Below are 26,651 nucleotides of genomic sequence, written 5' to 3' on the forward strand. Positions count from 1 at the left end.
GGTACATTTAAATGCTATGAAGAAAACAGAACAGGGTGCTGTGATACTACATGGCTTGGGTGGTCAGGGAAGGTTCTGTGCATGAGGGAAGGAGCCAGCCTTGCAAAGATCTGGAGACAAATCCAAACAGAAGAAACAGTAAGTGCAAAGGTCCTGAAGCAGATTTTGCTTGGTGTGTTCATGGTACTAGAATTCTGATTTTACACTAAGAATTTTCTCCACACTGGTATTTCAGTTCCTTATTTAGCAAATTAAAAAGATAAGTATGTTTGTGTCAACTTCAGAAGTAAGAAGTAAATTTAGAATAATCAAGATCCTCTTTGCTTAGTTTATAAATACAACAACAAAGGCATTTGGGCATTTTTGTAGCCAACAACTCTGTAAGCAGACACATGCATTTGTGGTCCACGCTTCAGTGCTCGCTCTGAAACCAAGCCAAAGAGGGCAAGCTCATCCCCAGCTGATACGTTTTAGACAGCCAAGCAGATTCACACTGATCCACAGTCCTCCAGAGGGTATAAGACAATACTGAGGGACAAATACGTAAGAGCTGACTTGCTGCCCAGCCTCAGGGTCTAGCAGAGGCCCCAGCTGCGTCTTTGTACAGTCTTCTCCGGGAAATGGCACAGCCACAGCCAGCCATGTGGGAGATTTTTCCTGCTTGCCTTGTATTTGAGAGGTGTGCTCAGCTCACTTTGGGAAGGTTATTTCAACTTTTTGCTACATCAGGACTTTGTGATTGGTGAACATCAAAACCCCAAAGACATGCATGCATCCTTGGCTGCCCTTGATAAGCACGGAGAGAAGCTCACCGGTCAGGAAGAGAATATTCTGGGTTTTGTCTGATCCTTGTTGGGCTGACCCTTTTGGGCATTCCTGAAACATAGCCACTCTTGCTGCAGCTGCCGCCTGCCCTGTTCTTGCTTCAGACTCAGTCCTTGCCAAGACCAGCCCCCAAAGAAGCATGTCCCCTGTGGGCCTCACACACTGAAATGGCACCAGACTGAAGTCCTCAGCTTCAGGGTCTGATTAGCCTGTGGCTTTAGGAAATGGGACAAAACATCGACATTTTTGTAGGATGTCACTTGGAAGTGTTAGCTGAATAGCCTCAGCTGTTCAAATAGTAGCGCTAGATACTTCTTGTGTGGAGGGGGTATGTGGAGGGGGATGGCTGGACTGAGGGATGTGGGTGCTGGAGGGGGTTGTCCTGGCAAGGCAGGTTTAGGCTCCTTTAATATTTAAAGGGCTAGCCCTCAGGTAGTTGCACATGTTATTTTCCTTGTGAAAGAAGGCTGTTTTGTTCCCTGAGTGCTCCTTGTGCAAAGCTGGGTTGTGCAGGGAGAAACATTTCTTTCCCTTGGTTTGGGTGGGGTGAGGGTTTGGCTGCTTGGCAGATGCGGGCTGAAAGGTGATTCCAAGGGAGCTGATCCCTGGGGCTGCTTCTCACCTGAGAGATGAAAAGGTTGGATGCTCTCAGTTTCCTAGGCTCACCTGTTGGTAAGTAGCACCTGAACTGCTTATCCCACAACCTCTCGGCCCTCCTGAATCAGGCTTCTCGGGCGCAGTGATTTGCACCTTGAGCAGGCCTCCTGGTGAACCTCCTTCTCAAGGATGTCTGCCCTTTGTGAGCGCTCACAAGTCTTCCAGTCCTAAAACTGCTGGCTAAGTTTGGAAGTCAGTGATTCCTAACTGTTCTTGAAACCCAAGGCTTTTTGCAAATATAAGGACAGTTGTGGATACTCTCTTAAGGAAAAACTGTAAGACATAGAATACTGAGTCCAGGTTCAAGGTTTGTGATTCCTTGATGAATTCCCACTCTGAAGTCAAATGTCAGAAGAAAATCTAAGCACCTAACTAACATCATGACCAGCAGAGTCGCTGCTCGCTGAAGGTTAGCTATTCTTTTCATGTCTCCAGCTTCTTCCTATGATCTACTAGTATTATCTTTATTTTATAGATGAGGAAGTTGGAGCATAGTGAGATTCATAGACCATGACTGGATTTTAACCTAAATGGTCTGATTCCAGAACCAGTGAACTTAAAATTCTGGGTTACCTATTAAACTGATTCTCAGATTTGCCTGTTTGAATCCATGGTTCTTTCCGATCCTAGTAATTCTGATCACTTCAGCACCTCGCCCATGTTAGTTGTAATTAATCGAGCAGTTATTATGTGCCGGGAATTATCCTAGGTACTTTATATGCATTGTTTCTTTGAAAAACGTGCACAGAAAATGGTGTACATGTTAATGTACACACTGAGTGCTATGTAAAAGTAGGAAAAATTAGGAAGGTAAATATATCCCAAGGTTCAGAAAATTGGAATTATTTCCTCTTTGGATAGTTTCTCTTCCATTATACTATCAAAGATCTAGAGATGGAAAAGAACCTGAAGATTTCCTAGTTCAGGTATCATTTTCCTGGGGATCACAGCTATTCGCAAGGATTAATTTAGTTTAGATTCTCCAGGAGTCCATCAATGGTCTGGTCTTTCTTTTCAGCACTATAACGGCTAGCGGATATCAGCTGGCTCTCTTGGCACTGCCAGGCTGAGCACCATTCATTGAGCAGGTGCTTTGTGTGGGCCCCGTGCTCATGTACTTCATGTACGTTCTTTCATTTAACCTTACAATGGTATCAGCTTGTCATATTTTGGATACCCCTTTCAAGTAAAGAATTTAAAGCAGAGAGCACGTCTGATTTCATGCATACACGTTTCCCAAGCAGGAGAAATGCATAACTGAGGAAGATGCCTAGGGCTCCTCAGCAAGCCCAAAGGGGTGAGAGAGAGAGAACAGGAACACCAGAGTACAACTTGCATTTACTTTCCTGATGATTCTCAGGTTAGCCCGGGTGGCATCACCTACCAGGTTGGCCCGGCCAAGATCACACACACAGTGGGAGGATCCTAAATCACAGGGGATCACACGCTCCACTGACTCAAACCGACATGCAAGAAGGGCTGGGTCCATGTCACGTGGGTGAGACCCAGAGGGAATCCTGGGCTCAGCCTCACCTACTAGGGCCAGTGGCTGTCCCAAGGGCAGGACCATTCACAGTCCCGGGAGGGACACCAGCCTCCCCACCCACCACGGAGGGAGTGCAGCTGGGGGAGAACCCACTGGCTGGGCCATCCTCTGTGACTTTTTCCTGGGTTGGGCTTGCCCAGTGTGAAGTGGCCAGCCAGGCCAAACCACATCTTAAACACCCATCTGTGCAGGACTCACTGATGAAGGGACATGGGGTCCAAGCCTTGAGAGTGTTGAGCTTATTGTTCCGGGGAGGGGTGGCCTTGACCTCATCTTAACAGCCTCCAGTTATGGCTTCTGAGGTTTAATGTGCAGTCATTGAAGAATATTGAAATAGTTACAGGGAGGAATAGTCTCTATACAACTTTAAAGTTGTACAGTGTTTCCTGTAGTGGGCTTGAAATGGATTTCTTTAATGAGTCTGGAAATTACCATGTTAGTAGCAGCATTACACATCATCTCCTGGGTGTTTGTGTGTGAGAAGACTATTCATTTGTTCAATGAAACACTTAAGAAATATACCACATTATTTCTATCCTATTCTGACATGTCTTTGTTTTTGAAACTGTCAGGGCCTCAGTAAATACAAATGGCTCAGGTCACACCTGACCTTTGAGAAGCCGGGAAAGGCCATGGATTAGAGAACTCAGAGCAAACCCAAGCCCCATTTCTGCAGAAGGTCAAGACTTCCCATCCACATGTCTCTGTAGCCCATCGGGGCCCCCCGACTCAGCTCTGCTATCAGCTGTGGGATGTCAGGTCAGTCGCCCAAACTGAACAGGGCGGGCCTGGCAAGACAGCATTGTATGTCCGAGTTCCTCTGCCTGTAACATCTTCAGGGGGTAAAGATTTTCTGGACAGCTTCCAAAGGTGCCCCTAGGACCTTTGCAGACCTCCCACAAGTCAGCTTCTGGACTGGCACTGGGAGGGAGGTAAGCAGTACAGAGAGAATGGGTGGTCTGGAAGCCAGGCAGCTTGACTCTGGGCTCTCTGACAAAGTGGGAGGGGGGACGCTGGAGCAGACTCTGGCCTGGGGGGACCAGTGAGAGGCTGGTCACGCCTCAGTTATTCATCATCCATTAACTGAGCACCTGCTCTGCCCTTGGTTTGTTCACCTCTTAATGATTCATCATGGACAGGAGAGTTTGCTGCCCCACCTGGGGCTTACAGTCTCCAGGTGGGGAGGACATCACTATCTGAAATGACCTTATTTATAGTTTAAAGCCATTATTTAAAAAGGGGGGAGAATCATTTGAAGTGGGGATGGGAGGGCAGAACGGTTAGAAAAGGTCTTTCTGAGCTCTTCCAGTTCTGAACTTGCACTTGGCCCCCATCAATTTCACCCTGAGGCTCTTGGTTCTTGATTTCTACAGCCCACAAGAGAAGGACTGGCCTCTCCTTTTCATGTTTAGGGGGTTCCGGCTCCCACGCTCCGTGATCCATTTCCCCAGAGGGCCAGGCTGTGTGGAAACGGGCCGGGTCCTGGCTCCCGGCTCCCCGCCCCTCCCAAACACTAACTGTCCCAGGTGTCACTTATTACGCGGCCGCCCGGGCCCGGTTTCCACCTCGCGGAGGATCTCCAAGGAGCCCACGTCCCAGGCTGCCGGCAGCGGGCGGGGCCCACCTGTCCCGGCCCTGCCCCGCCCCTTCCCGGGCGCCCCAGGTGGCTCGGGGCGGGGAGGAGCCGCACCCGCCGCGTCCCTCCCTGCGCGGCCACACCAAGGCCGGCCCGCCGCGAGCGCGCTCTGCGCTAGGACTGGGATCAGAGCCGGGAGCCGGGCTGGCGCGCGGAGGCCCGGCGAGCGCCGCGGCGCAGGTGAGCGGGACAGGCGCAGCGCGCTGGGGGCGGCGGGCCCCCAGCCTGGTCCCTGCGCGGCCGCGGTGGGCGATGCGGGCGCCCCTGCCCGGCGCGCCGGGGGAGCGAGGGCGCGGGGGGCGCGGCACCGCTGAGGGGTCGGGGTCGCGTAGCTGCCTGGGGGCGAACAGCTGCGAATATCTGCCCGGGACCCGGGCTGGGGTGGGCGCGGGGACAGGATCGGGGCTGCGCGGGTCTCTGAGCGGCCCAGGCGGCGCGGAGGCAGGGTTTGCCGGGCGCTGGTGGAAAGAGCAGGGGGGCCGGCTGCTGCGGAGAGCGCGGAGCTGGGCGGGGGTTCGGGCCGCGGGGGAGCCCGGAGCGAGCCCCCGCCTCTCCCTCTGCGGCGCTTCCTGGGCCCGCGCAGGTGCCGCTGCTTCTTCTGCCCGGGTCTTTACTTCTGGCGCTGCTGTTGAGAATCCGACAGACACCTGGGTTAGTTACCTGCGGCTTCCAAAAAAACTGGGTATGCGAGGCTGATCTGACTGCAGGGGGCCGCGGTTGTCAGGGTCCATCCAGGTCTGTGTGTCCTGGGTAGCTGTCGGTGTTGGGGTGGAGGCGGAGGGTTGCGCTCCATCTCCCAGGCCCTGGCCATCAGAGTGATAAAGTGGACAAAGTATAGAATTTAAATTCTAGTTGCTAGCAGTATGACCTCGAGCAAGTTACTTAATTTCGCTGATTCTGTTTGCTCAGAGGTAAGAAGGGTATTATAATCATCACAACAGTGAAGTTGTAGGATATTTCTAAAATCCATAGTAGGTTGCTTGATGAGAATTCTCTCCGTTTTTTTCGGTATCTAGTTAATGTAACACTTTGTGCCTCCCAGAGGTTCAAATTCATTTCTGAACAGAAGAGAAACAGAGGAGGTTCAGATTACCCTCCTTTAGGAGGAAAGGCGGTGATGATGGTGTGTGTTTTGTTCATGGCTAGGCCTCCTCCAGGCTGTCTTAGTTCCCACCACCATCCTAGAAGCCAAGTTTTGAGAAGTGACAGCGCACAGGTCCTGAATGGAAAAGGGATGGTAACAGTTTGCTTTCAACATTATTGACTGTATTTGTCAGAATTCTTTTCTTTGGGTTGTGTTTTAGTTACTTGAAAATTGCCTTATGCTATATTGGAATTGATTGGGTCACATAAGTGAAAAGGCTGAGGGTTTCATCTGCAGGCATAGCTTGATCCAGGGCACGCATAAGGCGGCATGGCTTTCTCTTTCTCTCCTACGTATCTTAGCTCTTTTCCCCCCTGTGTTGACTGCTTCTTAGTATGGAGTGATAAAAAGCACTAGCACCTTCAGGCTTATCTGTTCCTTTGTGGGAGGGGTAGGGGGGGGATGTCTTTCTCTTCTTCCATCTCCTCCATCCTAACAGCAGGTCTTACCGATATACTAAACTAAAACTGGGCCAAGCCATCTCCATGGACAGGGAGTGGGTTTTCACGATAAGAGTGGGTACTTAGCTCAGGTGTCACTATGATAGACAGCTCCACCCCAGCTGCCCGGGACTGGGCAAGGATAGTTTCCAATGAGATGTCTGACTTCCAGGCAGATAAAAATAGGACCTGTTCATTGTAGAGTCTCAGCCTTTGCTCACCACCACCTAAAGGAAGTCTTTGGTAGAATATAGACAGCCTGTGTGCCATATTCCATCTGTCAGTTGTCAAGGCTTATCCAAGGCGTGGAAGGCGTCCTGCATATTCATCCTTTGATTTCTTATTTTGTTGTTTGCTTGTTGGTTCGTTCATTCATTCAGCATTTAGTAAGTGCCTAGTGTATGGCAGGGCCTCTGCCAAGGGTGAAAATGTTTGCTTTTGAGAATTTCACAGTTTAGTTGGAGAGGCAGATGTGCAGATAACAGAGTCTGTGACTGTTTAACTATCTGGGGACAACCAAAGCCTTCCCAAGGAAACTGTAGTTGAGCTTTGAATCGGAGATAAGGAGAGCTGCTCTAGGAGGAAAAGTTGGAGGGACTTCCCAGGCCAAGTGGTGGGTACTCTCTGTTGTAAGTAACATTTTTAGGTTATGTGACTGTTTGCTTAAGAAGTCTCTAGGTGGGTGGTTCAAAACAGCCACAGTTTTGGGTTGGCTTCTTGAAGATTCTCTAGGTTTCTGCTCTGCCACAGGGTGATTGGAGCTCCATCATGCCTTCACATGCTAACATCTAAAACAAAAAGGGACAGAGAGGGCTTGCTTCTCAGTGATTATCTAGACAACGAAAGTCATAATTTCTCAGAAGTTCCCTATGTCGCTGGCCAGAATGGTCATATGTCTTTGCTCAACCATCAATGGAAAAGGAGGCGAGGGTGGCTGTGATTGTCGTGGCCAAGCTGTGCTCTGGAGCTGGAGGAGGGTCACCTTCCCTGAGCACATCGGTGCCCATATCTGAAAATCAGAATTCTGTTAGCCAGGCAGAAAGTGAAACTGCCTGTCAGGCTGTTCGGTAGGCAGTCATCCGAGTCTCCCAGAGGTGGTGACAGATGATGAAAGACAGGGCCTTGTGGGCAGACAGGGGAAGCTCAGGACAATAGGAGGCGTCTAGGGTGTGGCCGAGGGAGGGAAGGGGCTGAGGTTGGAGGCGCAGGTAGAGACAGGAGAACCACTCTGGCCATCACTAAGAAGCCTAAATCTCGGTCCCATCCCTCAAAGAACTTAGGCTTAGAACCTGGTGAGGTGTTTGAATCTTTCATGCTTTCACAGTGACGGCACCGGTGGCTCACTCTCTGGGGTAACTGGGGTGGCTTAGGGTGGAGGAGTTTAGGGAGGGGCTGAGTATAGTTAGAAAAAGCCTCACAGCTGCTTCTGCCCTGCCTCCCACCCCCCAGCACCCTGTCACCCTCTCCGCATCCCATATTGGGGCCATCTGCTCTCAATCATGACTTTTCAGTGTTGCTACCTGTCTTCCAACTAACAGCTAGTATTTGGTGAAGATGCGGTTAGCGGTAGGTCCTGGATTAGAGAACGATTCTCCTGATGATAGTCCAGTGAGTAGATACTTTATAACTCTGTTCGGCAGGAAACCAGCCTCTACTCTCCACTTCTTTTGGAGCATTTCACCTGTTTTCTTTGAAGCTTGAAGTGAGCTGCTGTTTGTTTCATTTGACATGGTGGACACGGTGGACATTTGGTGTTAGATTGGGCCACCGGGGTGCTACTTCTCATGATCCTTCATCCTCAGTATCTACTTAGCATAGAACTTGGCAGAAAGATCTAGTCACTAATCCTGGAAGAAAGGAGGGAGTGGAAGGCAGCATATTTTGTTGTTTCCATCAGCAGTCCTGCCCAGGATCCCTGAAAGAGTGTGAGGGGATGAAGTAGAGAGATGCCCTGGGCAGTCAATTCATTCACACATATTTATTGAACACCCACTGTAAGGCAGACACTGCTCTGGGGATTAAAAAAAAAAAAAGTATATGAGAAGGACAAAGTCTCTGTTCTCGTGGAGCTCACACTTTACTGGACTGAGATATATTTGTTTTGTCTCCTGTGTCAGATGATGAGAAGTCCTAAAATGAAAAATAAGTTATGGGAAGACTGCAGTAGTAGTTGGCACCAAGCTGTGCACAGTGCTGGAACTCATCAGGGTTTAGTATCTCTCTGGTTTCCAGCAGAGAAATACGGCTTGCGCAGGTATGGTGTTGGAAAAAAGACCTTCAGGTGGAGGAAGAGGATTATATATTGAATAACTTGATCTTAAAGAATTTCTTTCATGCAGAATCTCTTTGTTTGCTATACCTCACATTATCCCCAAAACGTGATTTTTTAATGACTTACAAAACATGGTGCCAAGTGACGAAATAAGTGAAGAAATATGAGCAAAGGGAAAATAAGGGTCATTTCTTTCATCATTGTGTTCCATAATTGTTTAGATTTGGTAGCAGGGGAAGAAAGAAGTAGGGTGATTAAAAATGATTCATACTCAGGGTTCATTATTTAAAAGGTGACAGTGTAAAGTTTTGATGTCCCAACGTTATAACTCATTTGGGTGTGTGTGAAAAGAGCTAGTTTTATTTGATAGGAAAAAATAGTCTCTTTATTAAAGTTGTGCATGCAAATTATCTTCTGAGTTCAAAGAAAATTAATAGAATTGTTTTTAAGGCCAGTTTAAAGTGCCCAAAGGTTAACAGAGATCAAAAGCATAATTCCAAAATTAAAGCAATATAGTATAAAAAATTAGTGAGAAGTTGAGTTTAGTCTGATTACTAGCTGGGAAAAATATACAAATTCAAATAAAAATTTATAAAATAGAAGTGTTATGCAAAGGTAATTTTGATTACCTATTTTTATTGGATTGTTTGTTTTCTTATTGAGTTTTGAGAGTTCTTTACATAATCTGGGCTTCCCTAGTGGCTCAGATGGTAAAGAATCTGCCTGCAATGCGGGAGACCAGAGTTCAATCCCTGGGTCAGGAAGATCCCCTGGAGAACGAAATGGCAACCCACTCCAGTGTTCTTGCCTGGAGAATTCAATGGACAGAGGAGCCTGATGGCTATAGTCCATTGGGTCACAAAGAGTCAGACATGACTGAGTGACTAATACTAATACTACATAATCTGGATATATATCTTGTGTCAGAAACGATTTTCAGAGATATTCTCTCATCCTGTGCCGATCTTTTTATTCCTATAACAGTGTCTTTGTTAGGGCAAAAGTTTTTAAACTTTGGTAAACCAATTTATTAGTCTTTTCTTCTGGAAGTTTTCTACTATATTTTCTTCACAGTTCTGTGATTTACATTTAGGTGTAGGATTCATTTTGGGTTAATTTTTGTGTAGCATGTGAACTGTGAGTCAAGCAATTTTCTTTCATAGCACATGGAATTCTAGTTCTTTCAGCATCATTTGTTGAAAAGACTATTTTTTCCCTATTGAGTTGTCTTGATATTTTGTTGATAATCAGTAAGGTATAATCAAAGGTTTATTTTTGGATTACCAGTTTTATGCCATTGATCTTAATACCTACTTTATACCACCACTTCACTGTCTTGATACTGTGACTTTATAATAAATTTTGAAAGCAGGTAGTATAAGTCCTCCGATTTTATTCCTTTTCAAACTCATTACGGCTCTCCTAGTTCCTTTGCCTTTTCATGTAAGTTGCAGAGATCTACAAAAAATCCTGCTGGGATTTTGAGTGGGATTGCGTTGTATCTGTAGATTCATTTAGGAGGACATCTTTAGAATATTGAGTGTTCCAGTTCATGAACACAGTATGGCCTATCTCTTTATTTCTGTTTTTATTTTTCTATCAGCATTCAGTAGTATTCAGGATATAGATCTTTCACATGTTTTGTTAGATTTATACTTAAGTGTTTCATTTTTGATATTGTTTTTGTTGCTCATATACAGAAATACAATAGATTTTTGTATGTTGACATTGTATTCTGTTACCTTGCTAAAGTCAATTATTGTAGGAGGTTTATTTGTAAATTCTTTGGGATTTTTTACATATGAAGTCATATCATCTGTGAATAAAGGCAGCTTTATTTCTTCCTTTCCAGTCTGGTTGCCTTTTATTTCTTTTTCTTGACTTAATCAACTGGTTAAGAATTCTAGTTGAATGTTGAATAGGAGTGATGAGAGAGAATATCCTTGTTTTGTTTCTTATAATAAGGGTGAAATAAATTTTCATGATGAAATATGGTGTTAGCTGAGTTTTCCACCTGAGGTTAAGGAATTTCCCTTTTATTCTAGTTTACTGAGTTTTTATTATGGATGGATTTTGAATTTTGTTGAATACTTTTTTTCCCAACTGTTGACAGGATCATGTGATTTATTCATATTCACTATGGTGAGTTACACTGATTGCTTTTCAACTGTTGAAACAGCTTTGTGTTCCTAGGATAAATTCTACTTGATTGTGATGTATTTTTGGAAGAGACTCTGTAGGACTGCTATTTCTTCCTTCAGTGTTTGGTAGAATTTATTAGTGAAACCGTCTTGGCCTAGAGTTTTCTCTGATGGAAGGTTTTTAAACTACAAATTTAACTTCTTTAGTAGATATAGGACAATTCTGGCTACTCAGTTCTTCTTGATAAGTTTCAATAGTTTTTATTTTCCAAGGAATTGGTCTTCTTCACCTAAGTTGTCAAACTTATGGATATAGAATTGTTTGTGGTATTCTCCTGTTATCCATTTAATGTCTTTGGGGTCTGTAGTGATGTTCCCCATTTCATTTCTGATATTGGTAATTTGTGTCTTCAATAATTTTCTTAGTCTGTCTAGAAGTTTATTAACTTTATTGATCTTTCAAAGATCCAGACTTTTATTTCATTGATTTTGTATCTTTTTCTGTTTTCTTTTTTTCCTCCAAGCTTATTTATTTTTAATTTAAGGAAATTTTATTTTCAATTTTATTGATTTCTCTTCTAGTTATTTCCTTCCTTCACCTTGCTTTGGGTTTAATTTATACTCCTGTTTTCTTAAGGGGTAGGCTCTTATTACTGATCTGAGACTTTTCCTCTGTTTTAATATAAGCATTTAGTGCTATAAATTTCCCTTTAACCACTGCTCTAGCTGCATTCCACAATTTTGATATGTGTATTTTCATTTATTTAAGTTAAAATATTTAAAAATTTTCTTTGAGAGTTCCTCTTGACTCATGTGTTATTTTAAAGTATGTCATTTAATTTTCAAGTATTTGGGAATTTTCCCAAAGTCTTCCTGTTACTGATTTCTAGTTTAATTCTATTATTATCTCATAATATAATTTGTGTGATTTTTATTCTAAGTTTGTTCACATTATTTTATGGCCCACAATATGGTTTATGGTGAGTGTTCAGTTGAAAATAATCTGCATTCTTATCGCTGGTTAGAATATTTGGGAAATATTAAGTTGTCTGATAAGGTTGTTCAGGTCTCTTATGTCCTTATTGACTGTCTACTACTTTTATCGATAAGAGAAGCATGTTAGAATCTCCAACTACAGTTGTGGATTTTAAAATTTCTTTCAGTTCTATCACTTTTTGATTCATATATCTTGACCATTTGTTCTTAAGTGCAACTTTAATAATATAATAGCCAGTTATTTTACCAGTGAAAGCAAGTTTATTCAGAAATAGCCTGAGGAATTGCAATTCAGGATATGTGAACTATGGTGGGTCATATGCAAATACAAAGAACATGGAAAGGGAACTTGCTTTTATAGGAAAAAGCAGAAACTTGGAAGGGGCTGTAATTACCAAATAATTTTTTTGTTGTAAGCTGAGAGTCAGTTGTATGGAGGCTTCTCATTGGTTGTATTGCTATAGTCCCTGACTGGGCTGTCCTCCAGAGCAAAGTTTTCTTATCTCTGCTGTATAGTAGTCAACACCTTCCTGTTTGGAGTTAATTTATGATGCATGGTAGGGAGTAAGAGTTCCCCCTACAGGTCTGTCTCAACTCCAGTTTTAGCTGTGCATGCTAAGTCTCTTTGTGGCCCCGTGAACTGTAACCTACCAGGCTTCTCTGTCCATGGATTTCCCAGGCAAGAGTACTGGAGTGGGTTGTCATGCCCTCCTTCAGGGAATCTTCCCCACCCAGGGATTGAACCTGCATCTCTTATGTCTCCTGCATTGGCAGGTGGTTTCTTTACCTCTAGTGCCCCCTGGGAAGTCAGGTTTCTTTAATTCCATAGTGGAAACACTCTTAGGATTATGTCCTCTTGGAAAAGTGATCCTGTTCTCATTATGTAATATTCCTCTTTATTCATGTTATAACTCCTTGTTCTGGGATCTACTTTGGGTGTTGATAATATAGCTACTCCTGCTTTCTTTTGCTTAGTGTTTGCATCCATATCTTTTCATGTTCTTTTTTTTTTTTAATATATTTTTATTTGGAGGAAAACTGCTTTACAGTGTTGTGTTGGTTTCTGCCATACAACAACGCGAATCAGCTGTAATTATACACATATACTTCTTGGTCCCCCTTCGCCTCCCCACCTCCCTGCCCCTGTCCCACACCTCTAGGTCATCACAGGGCACTAGGCTAGGCTCCCTGTGTTATAAAACAACTTCTTACCAGCTATCTATTTTACACATGATAGTGTGTATATATATATATATATCTATGCTACTTTTTCTATTCATTCCACTCTCTCCTTCCCCTACTGTGTCCACAAATCCACTCTCTATATCTGCATCTCCATTCCTTTCCTGCAAGTAGATTAATCAATGCCATTTTCTAGATACCATATATTAATATATGTGCTAATATATGATATTTGTTTTTCTCTTTCTGACTTACTTCACTCTGAATAACAGACTCTAGGTTCATCCACCCTACTATAACTGCCTCAAATTCATTCTTTTTTATGGCTGAGTAATATTCCATTGTATATATGTGCAACATCTTCATCCATTCATCTATCAATGGATGTCTAGGTTGCTTCCATGATGTTTTCTTAATTTTAACCTGCCTGTGTCTGTATATTTAGACCTCTGATAGTTGGATCTTCCTTTTTAAATGAATCTAACAGTATCTGTCTTTTAGTTGGTGTGTTAGACTCTTCATATTTACTGTGGTGTTAATATGGCTTAATTAAAAACTTACCACCTTGTTAGTTATTTTTCCATTTGTTCCATTTTTCCCTACAACTTGAGCATTTATGTTTCTCTTTTATCTCTACTTCTTTTTTATGCTTCTTCAACGTTTTTAGTGATTGCTTTGGAGTGTTTATATTTGTATATCCTTAATTAGAGTCTACTTTCAAGTAATATTACACTCTTTCACATGTAGTCTAAAGACCTTGCAGCAGTATATTCTGAATCCTTCTTTTCCATCCTTTGTGCTATTATCATCATCATTTTTCTTCTATGTGTGCTGTAAGCAAAACATTGCTACTATTTTTGCTTTAGACTAGGTGTCAGCAACCTTTTTTGTAAAGGTCCAGAAAGTAAATATATTGGTCTGAGGTCATATCTGGTCCCTATTCTGTGTTCTTCTTTTCTTCTTAAATAACACTTTGAAAATATAAAAATCATTCTTTGCTCATAGGTCATACTAAAACAGACTTTGGTTGCCATTTCCTTTTCCAGGGGCTCTCCCCAACCTGGGGATCAAATCTACATCTCCTGTGTCTCTGGCATTGGCAGGTGGGTTTGTTATCTCTGAGCTACCAGGGAATCCCTAAAATAGACTTTGGGCTGGATTTGGTTTGCAGGTTGTAGTTTTCTGACTCTTGCTTAAAACATTCAGTTACCTTTTATAGCAGTTAAAAATAAAGAAGAATTGTATTTGACTTTTGTTTATTCTATTTCTAGCACTTTAAAATAGATCCAAGTTTCTGTCTGACATCATACTCCTTCTGCCTATAAAACCTCAGTATTTATTGTAGTGTAAGTCTCTTGGCAATGAATTCTCTCAATTTCTGTTGGCCTATTGCAGTTATTTCTTGTTCATTTTGGAAAGATATTTTCCCTAGGTAAAGAATTCTGGGATGACACTTTTTATACCTTTCAGCACTTTGGAGATGTTGCTTCATTTTCTTACCTGCATACCTTCTGACAAAGTGTCTTCTGTAATTCTTGTCTTTGTTCCTTTGTATATAATGTTTCATTCCCCCCCACTTTGAGATTTTGTTTTGTGTTTAGTTGTCAGCTGCTTTAATACAGTATGCCTGTGTGTGTGTATGTGTGAACATGCATGCACGTTCTTGGTATTTATCCTCCACAGTGTTTTTGAGCTGCTTGTTTCTGTGGTTTTGTATCTGTCATTAATTTTAGAAAATTCTCAGCAATTATTTCTTCAAATATTTCTTCTTCTTTCTCCTTCTGAAATTTTGACTACACCTACATTAGGACTTTTGGTATTAGTTCACAGCTATTGGACACTTTGTCTTGTTTCTACTATTGAGAGCATTCTTCATTTCTGGTACTGTGTTTAGCATTTCAAGCATTTCCATTTGATTATTTCTTACAGTTTCTGTGTTAAAATTATACATTTGATCTTTCATGTTGTCTACCCTCTTTTCCATTAGAATCTTTGACCATTGATTATTTTTATTTAAAATCTGGTGTGTCTGATAACTTCCCCATCTGTGTGGTATCTGAGTCTAGTTCTGTTAATGTCTGTGTCTCTTGGCAGTGTTGTTTTTTCTTCTTGTATGTTCTGTAATATTTTGTCAAGACATGGACATCTCGTGTAAGACATTAGAGACTGAGATAGTTTTCATGCTTGGAAATGGGAATGCCTCCCTGTTTCCACTAGGCCTTTAGTGTGGGGAGTTGATCGGTCTGGTTGGGAGTTGACTGGATTTGAAATTTCTTGTGGGTATACTTCTCCTCAATGCCCCACAGACTCCAGCTTCCTCTAGTGATACCCTGAGTTAAGAGTTGGGGCTGGTTTGCTGCAGGGCTTGTCTCACTGTTGCAGTGTCAGCCTCAGGTCTTCCTTGTGCCCTGTGTCTCAGAGCGGTCCCTGTCTATGCTCTTTCATCCCCCTCAGTAGCTCCCCATTGGTATTTGGTACTTGTGTCCAGGTGCATCTGCCTTGGGTAAGCAAGTGCTTGTCCTATCTCCTTCTTCAGGTGCCTGGTTCTCAAATTCTGGGCTAGTTTGTTCCCCTGTGACCTCAGCTGTCTAATAGACTCAAGAGAGTTGTGAACTTGCAGTTTATCTGTTTTATTTGTAAGCATGGGAGTAATACTCTTTTCAGCTTTCTGTACCTGGAGCAGAATCTAAACCCTTGATTTGATGTTTTCCATCCAATTCTTTTTATGATCTTCATGTACAATCCTGGTGCTGTTTTCCTTCCCTCTGTGCTTTATTAAATGCCATTTTTACATTTTACACATATAAATCAGTGGTTTGCAACTTTTACCTGGGGAACGTGACACAAAATACAAATCTTGGGCCCCAGTGTTTTAGTTGAGATATGTTGCGATCCAAGCGTGGGTATCTTTTACAAGTTCCCCAGATGATTCTGATGTACACCTAGGCTGAGAGCCCTCAGTCCAAGTACCATTTACAGTGTTTCCTTTCACAGAGGTACTGTTGCAATAAAAATAACCAAATGAAATTTCACCTCTGTGACTTCATGGAGTTGTTTCCCTTCTAATTGTTCCTTCAGTGGTAATTAAGGGCCTGTGGTCTAGACCTGACAGTCTCATACATGGGGCGGATACTTAGAATTCTTCACATTTAACTTTCCACCAATGTGAATATCCTCCTTGACAATCTATGGCTTTGGCGCTGCTTGGAGTCTTGCAGAGGCTGGAAGCTGTCTGCCATTCGCAATAATAAACCCTCTTGTGAGGCAGTTTCACTTGTTTGAGGGGTTTTCCTTCTTTTGAAATGTGTCTTTCTAATAATATTTGTCTAATTCAGACTTTGCAAACTGTTAAGAAATCCATTTGTGTGACCCAGTGCACGTACCTGTGTGTACACACATGCACACTCACCTTTATGACAAGCATCTTACGAAACAGCACTTACTGCAAGTGTTCTACCTCTAAATTGACCTCATGGCCCCACTATGGGTTGTTTCTTGTAGTATGAAAAATGCTTACTGAGCCTGTCTTCCATTAGACAAGCTTCCAAAACTTCCATGACCACTCTTCTGGCTCCCCAAGAGTTTTCATGTGCCCGGTGTAGTACTGGTTCTCTCAGCTGTGTTCAGCTTCCTCACTGCCCTGGCCAGTGTCCCACACTAGGTGGACTTCAGTGTGTGGTGTCTTCTGCAAATGAATGGCCTAGTTCAAAGGTCAGGGCTGTGCAAGTGGCAGGTCACTTCAGAGTAGAGAAGGTCCCTTGTTGTTCCGTAGATAGCATTTCACTCCCATGGCCCAAATTCAGTGGGATGTAAATTGAAGCCATCTCTTGAGGAACGTTGTTGATGGCTTTTCTTTGGAGCTTATCCAAAGCTCTTACTTTCTTTTTTTTTTTAATGTTAATTACATGTTATTCTACATATGGGTCTTTAATTCCCAAGAGACTGTGAACTCCTTAGATATCAAGAAGAATATTTCCTTCTTTTTCTCCATAGTGAACAGCACACAAAATTTCGTTTGTTCAGTTATTCTTAGAAAACTGTGTTCCCAGTCAAGAAATTTTGGCCTTTAGCACTATTGCTTTGCTCACAATTATGCTACCAATTTTATCTTAACTTACCAAGGGGTCTGTGGACAAAGTGGGAACTAGATGAACTTGTCACCTTAGTACTCATGCACGAGACACTGTAGCAAGTCTTGGGTGAGATGCCCAATATGTCACAGCCTACAGCCTGACTGGGGCCACATGCCATGCATGATGTGTCAGTGAGCTATGTAGGGTTATGTTCTTTTGGAGGTCACAGGTGAAAGAAAGGTCACACTACTGGTCAGGAAAGTCTTGATTTTGACCTTGAAGATAAGCATCAGGCATATGGAATGGACAGTATTTGGAGGTGGGGAGGATTTGGAGGGAGAAGAACACTATGTTAATAGTCTCCCAAATTCTATAACATCTTAGCTCTCTCATGGGGTGACTTGGATTTGTAGGATCTGGGAGTAACTGTAGGTAATATACAGAGGGAAATCTAATTTACATTGTTTCTGTACAAAGGATAGAGAGCAACAGAAGGTAACAGGCTCAACTTCCCTCACCCTCGTCCCCAGTGTCTGAATTCTCAGGGACACTGACGTTGACAGATGTAGTGTGGAGGGGCTTCTTGTGTTCATCTTTCCAGGGGCCACCTCAGGCCTGGTAGTTCAGCTCTGCCTCTCTGTGGCTTCCATCAGCTTTTGGAGCAAGCATCCACAGCCACTGACCTAATTTTTTCTACTTTATCTTCTCAGAGGGCTCTTAAGAAATGTACATTCTTAAAGTACATCACGTGTACCACTGTTTGTGATCCACTGCACCCATGAGACAGTCTTATGAGTATTCTTGTGAAAGTGACACCATCAGCATACTGCCTAAAAGCTGGATATTCATCATTGATGCCTTATTGAAAACATCTCATTCATCTTGAGACTATTTTGCTATGGTAGATAAATAGGGATGGGAGTACATTATGAAGAAACAGGCACTGTGTGTGTGGTATTTGTCCCTTAGTGAGCAGTGAGAAGTTCAGTTCTTAAGCAACTATAGGAGTCATTAGAACAAAGTGTACATCATACATTTATCTTAGAATCCAGTGCCAAGATGGTAGTTTATATCCTGGGAAGAACTGATAAATCAAGCAGTGGAGACTTATATAAGTCTTCATTTCTCTCTGTGCCTTGGCAGTCAGGAGGCCTAGAGCTAAATGTGAAAATACTCAACCATCATGATAATTTTATTTCAAGTTCTCAGGACAAAAATTTCCTTTATTAAATCATATTTCATCTTTTTAAAAACAGTAACTTTTTTCCTTATTACCTCAGTCATACATGTTCATTATAAAAAACGTGGAAAATAACAGATTTACCTCCCTCATCAGATATTTTTCTGCCCTATAGTAGCTGACATTGTTTTAATCTTTTTCATTTTTGCTAAGCGTGTCTGTATTTGTTTCTTAAAAAATGAAATGATACCTCTTGGTGGTGGTTTCATTGCTAAGTCATGTCCGACTCTTGCCATCGCATGGACTGTAACCCACAAGGCTCCTCTGTCTATAGGATTTTCCAGGCAAGTATTTTGGAGTGGTTGCCATTCCCTTCTCCAGGGGATCTTCCTGACCCAGGGATTGAACCCGGGTCTCCTGTACTGCAGGCAGATCCTTTACCAACTGAACTACTAGTGAAGCCCAAGCATATGTATGTATGTATTTTTTCCTTAAAAAATGAAATGATCCCTCTTACACTCTATTAAAGCTTTAAAAGATGTAACCTTTGTAAACAGCTTCCATGTCATTAAATACTCCTGCACAGCCTTATTTTTAACAGCTGGTGTAATACTCCACCATAAGGCCACATCTCGGACTTTTAGCTTGAAGTTAGCCTTCTACTCTCATAAACAACTCTGTCATGTATATTCTTGTAGGTAAACCTCCGAGCATATCCACAATTATTTCCGTAAGGTATTTTCAAGAAATGACATGGTTGCTTTAAGGGCTGTAATATTCTTAAGGCTTTAGATATGTATTGCCATGTTGTTGTCCAGAAAGCATGAGCTAGTCACCTAAAATTTGAGAGTGCCTCTTCCCTAAGCCTCTTGCAGTTCCAAGGCGATGATTTTTCAGAATTTGTCAGGAGGCAGAATTCTGGCTATGGCCACATGAGGAAGTTGCACATCTTCTTCCCCAGAAAGCAACTCTACATCTGGACAAAATTAGCAGAAACAGCCATTCTCATCCCTCTGGTACCCATCCATCACACCACATCCATCTGCGAAGCTGCCCCGCCCTGTGGTGCAGAGGCGGAGGGTCAGCAGGGGAGGGCCCGCCCTTTGCTGCCCAGATCAGAGGGACTTGCTCCATCTGTGGTGGGTGATGCCTGCTCCCAGCGAGGGTTTCTCCAGATCCCTTCTCCCTGTCAGTTTACTTTGAATCTTAAAAAACCCAACCAACAGTATTCTTTTATCTAAACATTTTTATTTATTACCGGAAAAGTGGAAAATAAACACAAAGAAATGTAAAAGCATCTCTAAGGCCTCTTGGTGTGTATTCTTCTGTATCGGCTCATTTCAGTGGAACTTTCTGCAGTGGAAGTTTCTGGAACTCTATGCCGTCCAGTACAGTAGCCACTGTTGTATGTGCTTACTGAGCCCCTGATGTGGCCAGTATAACTGAGGATCTGGATTCTTAACTTTTGTTAATCTTATGAATTTAAATATGCACATGGACTAGTGGCTATAGTTTGGGCTGCCTAGTTCTATTATTTCTATAATATGGGGGCATGAATACATACATATATAGTTTAAAAGCTGGAATCAAGATTGCAGGGAGAAATATCAACAACCTCAGATATGCAGATGATACCACTCTAATGGCAGAAATTGAAGAGAAACTAAAGAACCTGTTGATGAGGGTGAAGGAGGAGAGTGGAAAAAACTGGCTTAAAGCTCAGTATTAAAAAATTAAGATCATGGCATCCAGCCCCATCACTTCATGTCTAATAGAAGGGGAAAAGGTGGAAGCAGTGACAGATTTCCTCTTCTTGCCCTCTAAAATCACTGCAGATGGTGACAGCAGCCATGGAATTAGAAGATGATTGCTTCTTGTCAGGAAAGCTGTGACAAACCTAGACAGTGTGTTAAAAAGCAAAGGCATCACTTTGCTGACAAAGGTCCATATAGTCAAGGCTATGGTCTTTCCAGTAGTCAGTACGGATGTGAGAGCTGGGCTATAAAGAAGGCAGAGTGCAGAAGAGTTGATGCTTTTGAATTACGGTGCTGGAGAAGACTTTGAGAGTCCTTTGGACTGCAAGGAGATAAAACTAGTTGATCTTAAGGGAGATCAACCCTGAAAACTCACTGGAAGGACTGATGCTGAAGCTTCAGTACTTTAGCCACCTGATGCAAAGAGCTGACTCATTGGAAAAGACCCTGATGCTGGGAAAGATTGAAGGTAGAGGAGGGTGATAGAGGATGAGATGTTTGGATGGCATCACTGACTCAATGGACATGAGTTTGAGCAAACTCAAGGAGATATTGAAGGACAGGAAATCCTGGAATGCTGCAGTCCATGGAGTCGAGAAGAGCTGGACATGACTTGGTGACTGAACCACAGCAGCAGCAGCTACATAGTTTAAAAAAACAAAAATACGATCATACTTCATATTTTGTATCCCTCTTTTTTCAGTTAACAGTTTATCAATAAATATCATTTTCACAGGTGACTCCTTAAACTGAGTGAATGTGCCATAGTTGGCTTAACAAAATCTCTGTTGTGCCTTCAAGCTATTTCCAGTAATTTGACACTGTAAACAACATTACAGATAAACCTTAGAGCTAAAGTTGTGACTTCATAATTATTTATGGAGGATAAATTCTTAGAATTTATCAGGTAAATTTTGATACTCTTTTCCAGACCCCTCTTCTAAGAAATTCTGCCAGTGAACATTCTCACCAGCATGAAAATATGGGAAAATATCTCACTGTTATTACTGTTAATTGTAAATTGAGGTAAATACACGTGCCATAAAATCCACCCTTTTAAAATATATACACTTCAGTGGTTTTTAATACATTCACAGAGTTGTGCAGCCGTCACCACTATCTAATTCCTGTATGTTTCTAAGACTCCACAAAGACATCTCATACCTATTAACAATCACTCCCCATTCCCTCCATCCCTCAGCCCCTGGAAATCTCTGATCTACTCTCTAGCATATGGATTTGCATATTCTGGACATTTCATATAAATGGAATCATCCAACTCAATATTCAGAAGACTAAAATCATGGCGTCTGGTCCCATCGCTTCATGGCAAATAGATGGGGAAACAATGGAAGCAGTAACAGACTTTATTTTCTTGGGCTCCAAAATCACTGCAGATGGTGACTGCAGCCATGAAATTAAAAGATGTTTGCTCCTTGGAAGAAAAGCTATGACCAACCTAGACAGCATATTAAATAGCAGAGAGATTACTTTGCTGACAAAGGTCCATTTAGTCAAAGCTATGGTTTTTTCAATAGTCATGTATGGATGTGAGAGTCAGACCATAAAGAAGGCTGAGCACTGAAGAATTGATGCGTTTGAACTGTGGTGTTGGAGAAGACTCTTGGGAGTCCCTTGGACTATAAGGAGATCAAATCAGTCAGTCCTCAAGGAAACCAGTCCTGAATATTGACTGATGCTGAAGCCGTAATACTTTGGCTACCTGATGTGAAGAGCTGACTCATTTGAAAAGACCCTGATGCTGGGAAAAATTGAAGGTGGGAGGAGAAGGGGACGACAGAGGATGAAATGGTTGGGTGGCATCACTGACTCAATGGCCATGAATTTGAGCAAACGGCGGGAGATGGTAAAGGACAGGGAAATCTGGCATGGTGCAGTCCAAGGGGTCATAGAGTTGGACACTGTTGAGTGACAGAACAATAAATAGGCAGCCTTTTGTGTCTAACTTTCTTAGCATAATGTCTTCAAGATTTAAGGTTCATAAACCAGTACTTCATTCTTTTTATGACTGGAAAATATGCTATTGCATGGATAGATCATGTTTTGTATATTCATTCATCTTGATGGAGATTTGGGTTGTTTTCTTTCTTTTTTTTTTCACTATTGTAAATAATGCTTCTACGAACATCCATGTACAGATTTTTGTGTGGAAATGTTTTCATTTTTTTGGATATATGCCTAGGAGTGGAACTGCTGGATTATGTGGTTAAGTCTACATTTGACTGTTTGAGGAACTGCCAGACTGTATCCAAAGCAGCTGTCATTTTGCATTCCCACCAGCAATGTGTGATGGTTCCAACTTCTTTACATCCTCCTCCACACTTTTTATTGTCCATGTTTTTGCTTATAGCCATCTTAGTGCATGTGAAGTAGTATCTCTTTCTGGTTTCAATTTGCATTTTTTCTGCTAATGATGTTGAGTACCTTTTATGTGCTTATTGGCCATTTATTTATCTTCTTTGAAGAAATGTTTATTAAGATAACTTTGCCAAATTTATTTGGGTTATTTATCTTTCTATTTTAGAGTTGAGAGAGGTCTTTATATATTCCGGATACCACACCCTCATCAGATGTATGATTTACAAATATTTTCTATCCTTCTGTAGGTTATCTTTTCATTTCCTTGCTAATATACTTTGAAACACAAAAGTTTTAATTTTTATAACATCCTATTTATGTTTTGTTTTCCATTATGCTTTTGTTGTTATATCTAAGAAACCACTGCCTAATCCGAAATCACAAAAGTTTACTTCTAATAGTTTTATAATTTTAGCTTTTCCATTTAGATATTTGACCTGTTGTTATTCAGTCACTAAGTTGTGTCCGACTCTTTGTGACCCCATGGACTGTAGCCCATCAGCCTCCTCTGTCCTCCACTATATCCCAGAGTTTGCTCAAATTCATGTCCATTAAGTTGGTGATGCTATCTAACCATCCCATCTTCTGTTGCCCCCTTCTCCTTTTGCCTTCAATTTTCTCAGCATCAGGGTCTTTTCTAATGAGTTAGCTCCTTGCATCAGGTGGCAAAGACTTCAGAACTTCAGCATCAGTGCTTCCAATGAATATTCAGGGTTGATTTCCTTTAGGATTGATTTGGTTTGATCTTCTTGCAGTCCAAGGGACTCTCAAGAGTCTTTAACACCACAGTTCAAAAGCATCAATTCTTTGGTGCTTACCCTCCAGTATGATCCAGCTTTCACATCTGTACGTGACTACTGGAAAAACCATACCTTTGACTAGACAGACCTTTGTCAGCAAATTGATGTCTCTGCTTTATAATGCGCTGTCTAGGTTTGTCATAGCTTTTCTTCCATGGAGCAAGTGTCTTTAATTTTATGTTTGCTGTCACCATCTGCCATGATTTGGGAGCCCAAGAAAATAAAATCTGTCACTGCTTCCACTGTTTCCTCTTCTATTTGCCAAGAAGTGATGGGACCAGATGCCATGATCTTAGTTTTTTAAATATTGAGTTATAAGCCAGCTTTTTCACTCTCCTCTTTCACCTTCATCAAGAGGCTCTTTATTTCTTCTTCACTTTCTGCCATTAGCATGGTATCATCTGCTTATCTGAGATTGATGATATTTCTCCTGACAACCTTGATTCCAGCTTGTGATTCATTCTGCCTGGGATTTCATTTGATGTACTCTGTATATAAGTTAAATAATCAGGTTGACAAAATACAGCCTTGTACTCCTTTCCCAATTTTGAAAGAGTCCATTGTTCTATGTCTAGTTCTTACTGTTCCTTCTTGACCAGCATATACAGGTTTCTCAGGAGACAGGTAAGGTGGTCTGGTAGTCCCATCTCTTTGCAAATTTGCCACAGTTTGTTGTGATCCACACAGTCAAAAGCTTTAATGTAGTCGATGAAGCTGAGGTAGATGTTTTTCTGGAATTCCCTTGCTTTCTACATGATCCAGTGAATCTTGGCAATTTGATCTCTGGTTCTCCTGCCTCTTTGAAGCCCAGATTATACATTTGAAAGTTCTTGATTCACATACTGCTGACTCCTGACTTGAATAATTTTGAGCATTACCTTACTAGCATATGAAATGAGCACAATTGTACAAAACTTGAACATTCTTTGGCATTGCCCTCCTTTGAGATTGGAATGAAAAACTGACCTTTTCCAGTCCTGTGGCCACTGCTGAGTTTTCCAAATTTGCTGGTGTATTGAGTGCAGCACTTTAATGGCATTGTCTTTTAGGATTTGAATAGCTCAGCTGGAATAATTAAGCTGGAATTCCATCCCTTCCATTAGCTTTGTTTGAAGTAATGCGTCCTAAGGTCCACTAGCATTCACACTCCAAGATGTCTGGCTCTAGGTGAGTGACCACACCATCGTGGTTATTGGGTCATTAAGACCTTTCTTATATAGTTTTTCTGTGTATTCTTGCCACTTTTACTTAATCTCTTCTGCTTCTGTTAGGTTGTTACCATTTCTGTCCTTTATTGTGCCCATCCTTGCATGAATATCCCCTTGATATCTCCAATTTTCTCAAAAAGATCTCTAGTCTTTCTGATTCTATTGTTTTCCTCTATTTCTTTGCATGTTCATTGAAGGCCTGCTTATATCTCCTTGCTATTCTCTGGAACTCTGCATTCCATTGGGCATATTTTCCTCTTTCTCCCTTGCCTTTTGGGTCTCTTCTTTTCTCAGCTATTAAGCCTCCTCAGACAACCACTTTGGCTTCTTGCATTTCTTTTTGTTTGGGATGGTTTTGGTCACTTCCTCCTACATGTGTTATGAACCTCTGTCCATAGTTCTTCAGGTACTTTGTCTACCATATCTAATCCCTTGCTTGAATCTATTCATCACTTCCACTGTATAATCATAAGGGATTTGATTTAGGTCGTACCTGAATGACCTAGTGGTTTTCCCTACTTTCTTCAGTAAGCCTGAATTTTGCAATAAGGAGCACATAACCTGAGCTAGTCAGCTCCAAGTCTTGTTTTTACTGACTAGGTAGAGTTTCCTCATCTTTCGCTGCAAATAACATAATCAATCTGACTTTGATGTTGACCATCTGGTTATGTCCATGTTTAGAGTCATCTCTTGTGTTGTAATTGTATACATTTATTACCAACTAATTTTTTGTAGAGTTCTATTCAGATGGTGACTGCAGCCATGAAATTAAAAGACGCTTGCTCCTTGGAAGAAAAGCTATGACCAACCTAGACATTACTAGAAAAAAGCAGAGACATTACTTTACCAACAAAGGTCCATCTGGTCAAAGCTATGGTTTTTCCAGTAGTCATGTACAGATGTGAGAGTTGGACTATAATGAAAGCTGAGCACCAAAGAATTGATTCTTTTGAACTGTGGTGTTGGAGAAGACTCTTGAGAGTCCCTTGGACTGCAAGGAGATCCAACCAGTCCATCCTAAAGGAAATCAGTCCTGAATATTATTGGAAAGGCTGAAGCTGAAACTCCAGTACTTTGGCCACCTGATATGAAGAACTGACTCATTGGGAAAGCCCCTGATGATGGGAAAGGTTGAAGGTGGGAGGAGAAGGGGACAACAGAGGATGAGATGGTTGGACGGCATCACTGACTCGATGGACATGAGTTTGAGTAGGCTCTGGGAGTTGGTGATGGACAGGGAGGCCTGGTGTGCTGCAGGCCATGGTGTCGCAGAGTCAGACACGACTGAGCGACTGAACTGATGACAGTCAATGGAGGAAAGAATACACTTGTCCACAGATGGTGCTGGGACATGCAGAAGAATAAATTTGGATCCCTAACTCACATTGTATACAAAAAGGTCTATTTTGAGGTAATTTTTGTATATGGTGTGAGTTAGGGATCCAAATTTGTCCTTTGTGCATGTAACTATGCAGTTGTCCCAGCACCATTTGTGGACAAGTGTATTGTTTCCCCCATTGATTTTCATAGCACTCTTATAAAAAATCATTTGATCATAAATATATGTAATTACTTCCATGTTCTAAATTCTATTCTGTTGATCCCTATGATCTATCCTTATGTTACTGACACACAGTTTTGATTGTTCTTGTTTTGTAGTAGTTTTGAATTCTGAAAATATAAGTCTTCTAACTTTGTTCTTTTTCCCCCCCAAGATGCCTTTGGCTATTCTAGACCTTATATTGCTATACAAATTTTAGGATTATTTTGTTAATTTTGGCATTAAATCCAGTGGGGATTTTGATATTGATTACATTGAATCTGGAGATGAATTTGGGGATTAATGCATTTTAACAATATTGTCTTCTCGACATGAACATACGATGTTTTTCCAGTTATTTAGGTCTTCTTTAATTTCTTTCAATGATGCTGTTAATTTTCAGTGTTCCAAGTATTGCACTTCTTTTGTTAACCTTATTACTGAGAATTTTATTCTTTCTGCTGCAGTGTAAATGAAATTGTCCTAGTTTTATTTTTGGATTTTCTATTGGTATTGCATAGAAATACAATTGATTCTTATGTTTTGATTGTGTATCCTGAAACCTTGCTGAAGGTTTTCTTATTTATGGGCTCTAATGATTTTTTAGTGAATTCATTAGAATATTTATATACAAGATCACCTAAAAATGGAGATAGTTGTACTTCTTTCCGGCAGAGATTCCTTTTCTTTCTTTTTCTTGCCCAGCTACCTTGGCTAGAAGTGACAGTACAGTGTTGAATAGTAGTGATGAGAGAAGACATCTTTGTTTTGTTCCTGTCTAATATTCCTGGTTAATGAGATGGTGAGTATTATTTATGCTTGCTTTTGATGATTGTTTTTATGTTCTAAGATTCTGAGTGATGGAGCAGGAGTTGCTG

At 41.7% G+C, this 26,651-nt stretch overlaps 1 protein-coding gene across 6 annotated transcripts in view; it reads left to right on the forward strand.

Moving 5' to 3' along the window:
• Positions 1-4,656: 4,656 nt before the first annotated feature.
• LYPD6B (LY6/PLAUR domain containing 6B) overlaps positions 4,657-26,651 on the forward strand; it is a 226,610-nt gene continuing 204,615 nt past the window's right edge. For 2 of the 6 annotated variants that reach the window (XM_043488273.1, XM_043488274.1), the window contains exon 1: positions 4,657-4,844. The gene's annotated coding sequence lies outside the window, so the exon portion shown is untranslated. The remainder of the gene's footprint in view (positions 4,845-26,651) is intronic. The other 4 variants (XM_043488271.1, XM_043488270.1, XM_043488269.1 and 1 more) reach the window with 2 other exon arrangements.

This window comes from Cervus canadensis, chromosome 15 (genome assembly GCF_019320065.1).
Source record: "Cervus canadensis isolate Bull #8, Minnesota chromosome 15, ASM1932006v1, whole genome shotgun sequence".
NCBI classification, from domain to species: domain Eukaryota; kingdom Metazoa; phylum Chordata; class Mammalia; order Artiodactyla; family Cervidae; genus Cervus; species Cervus canadensis.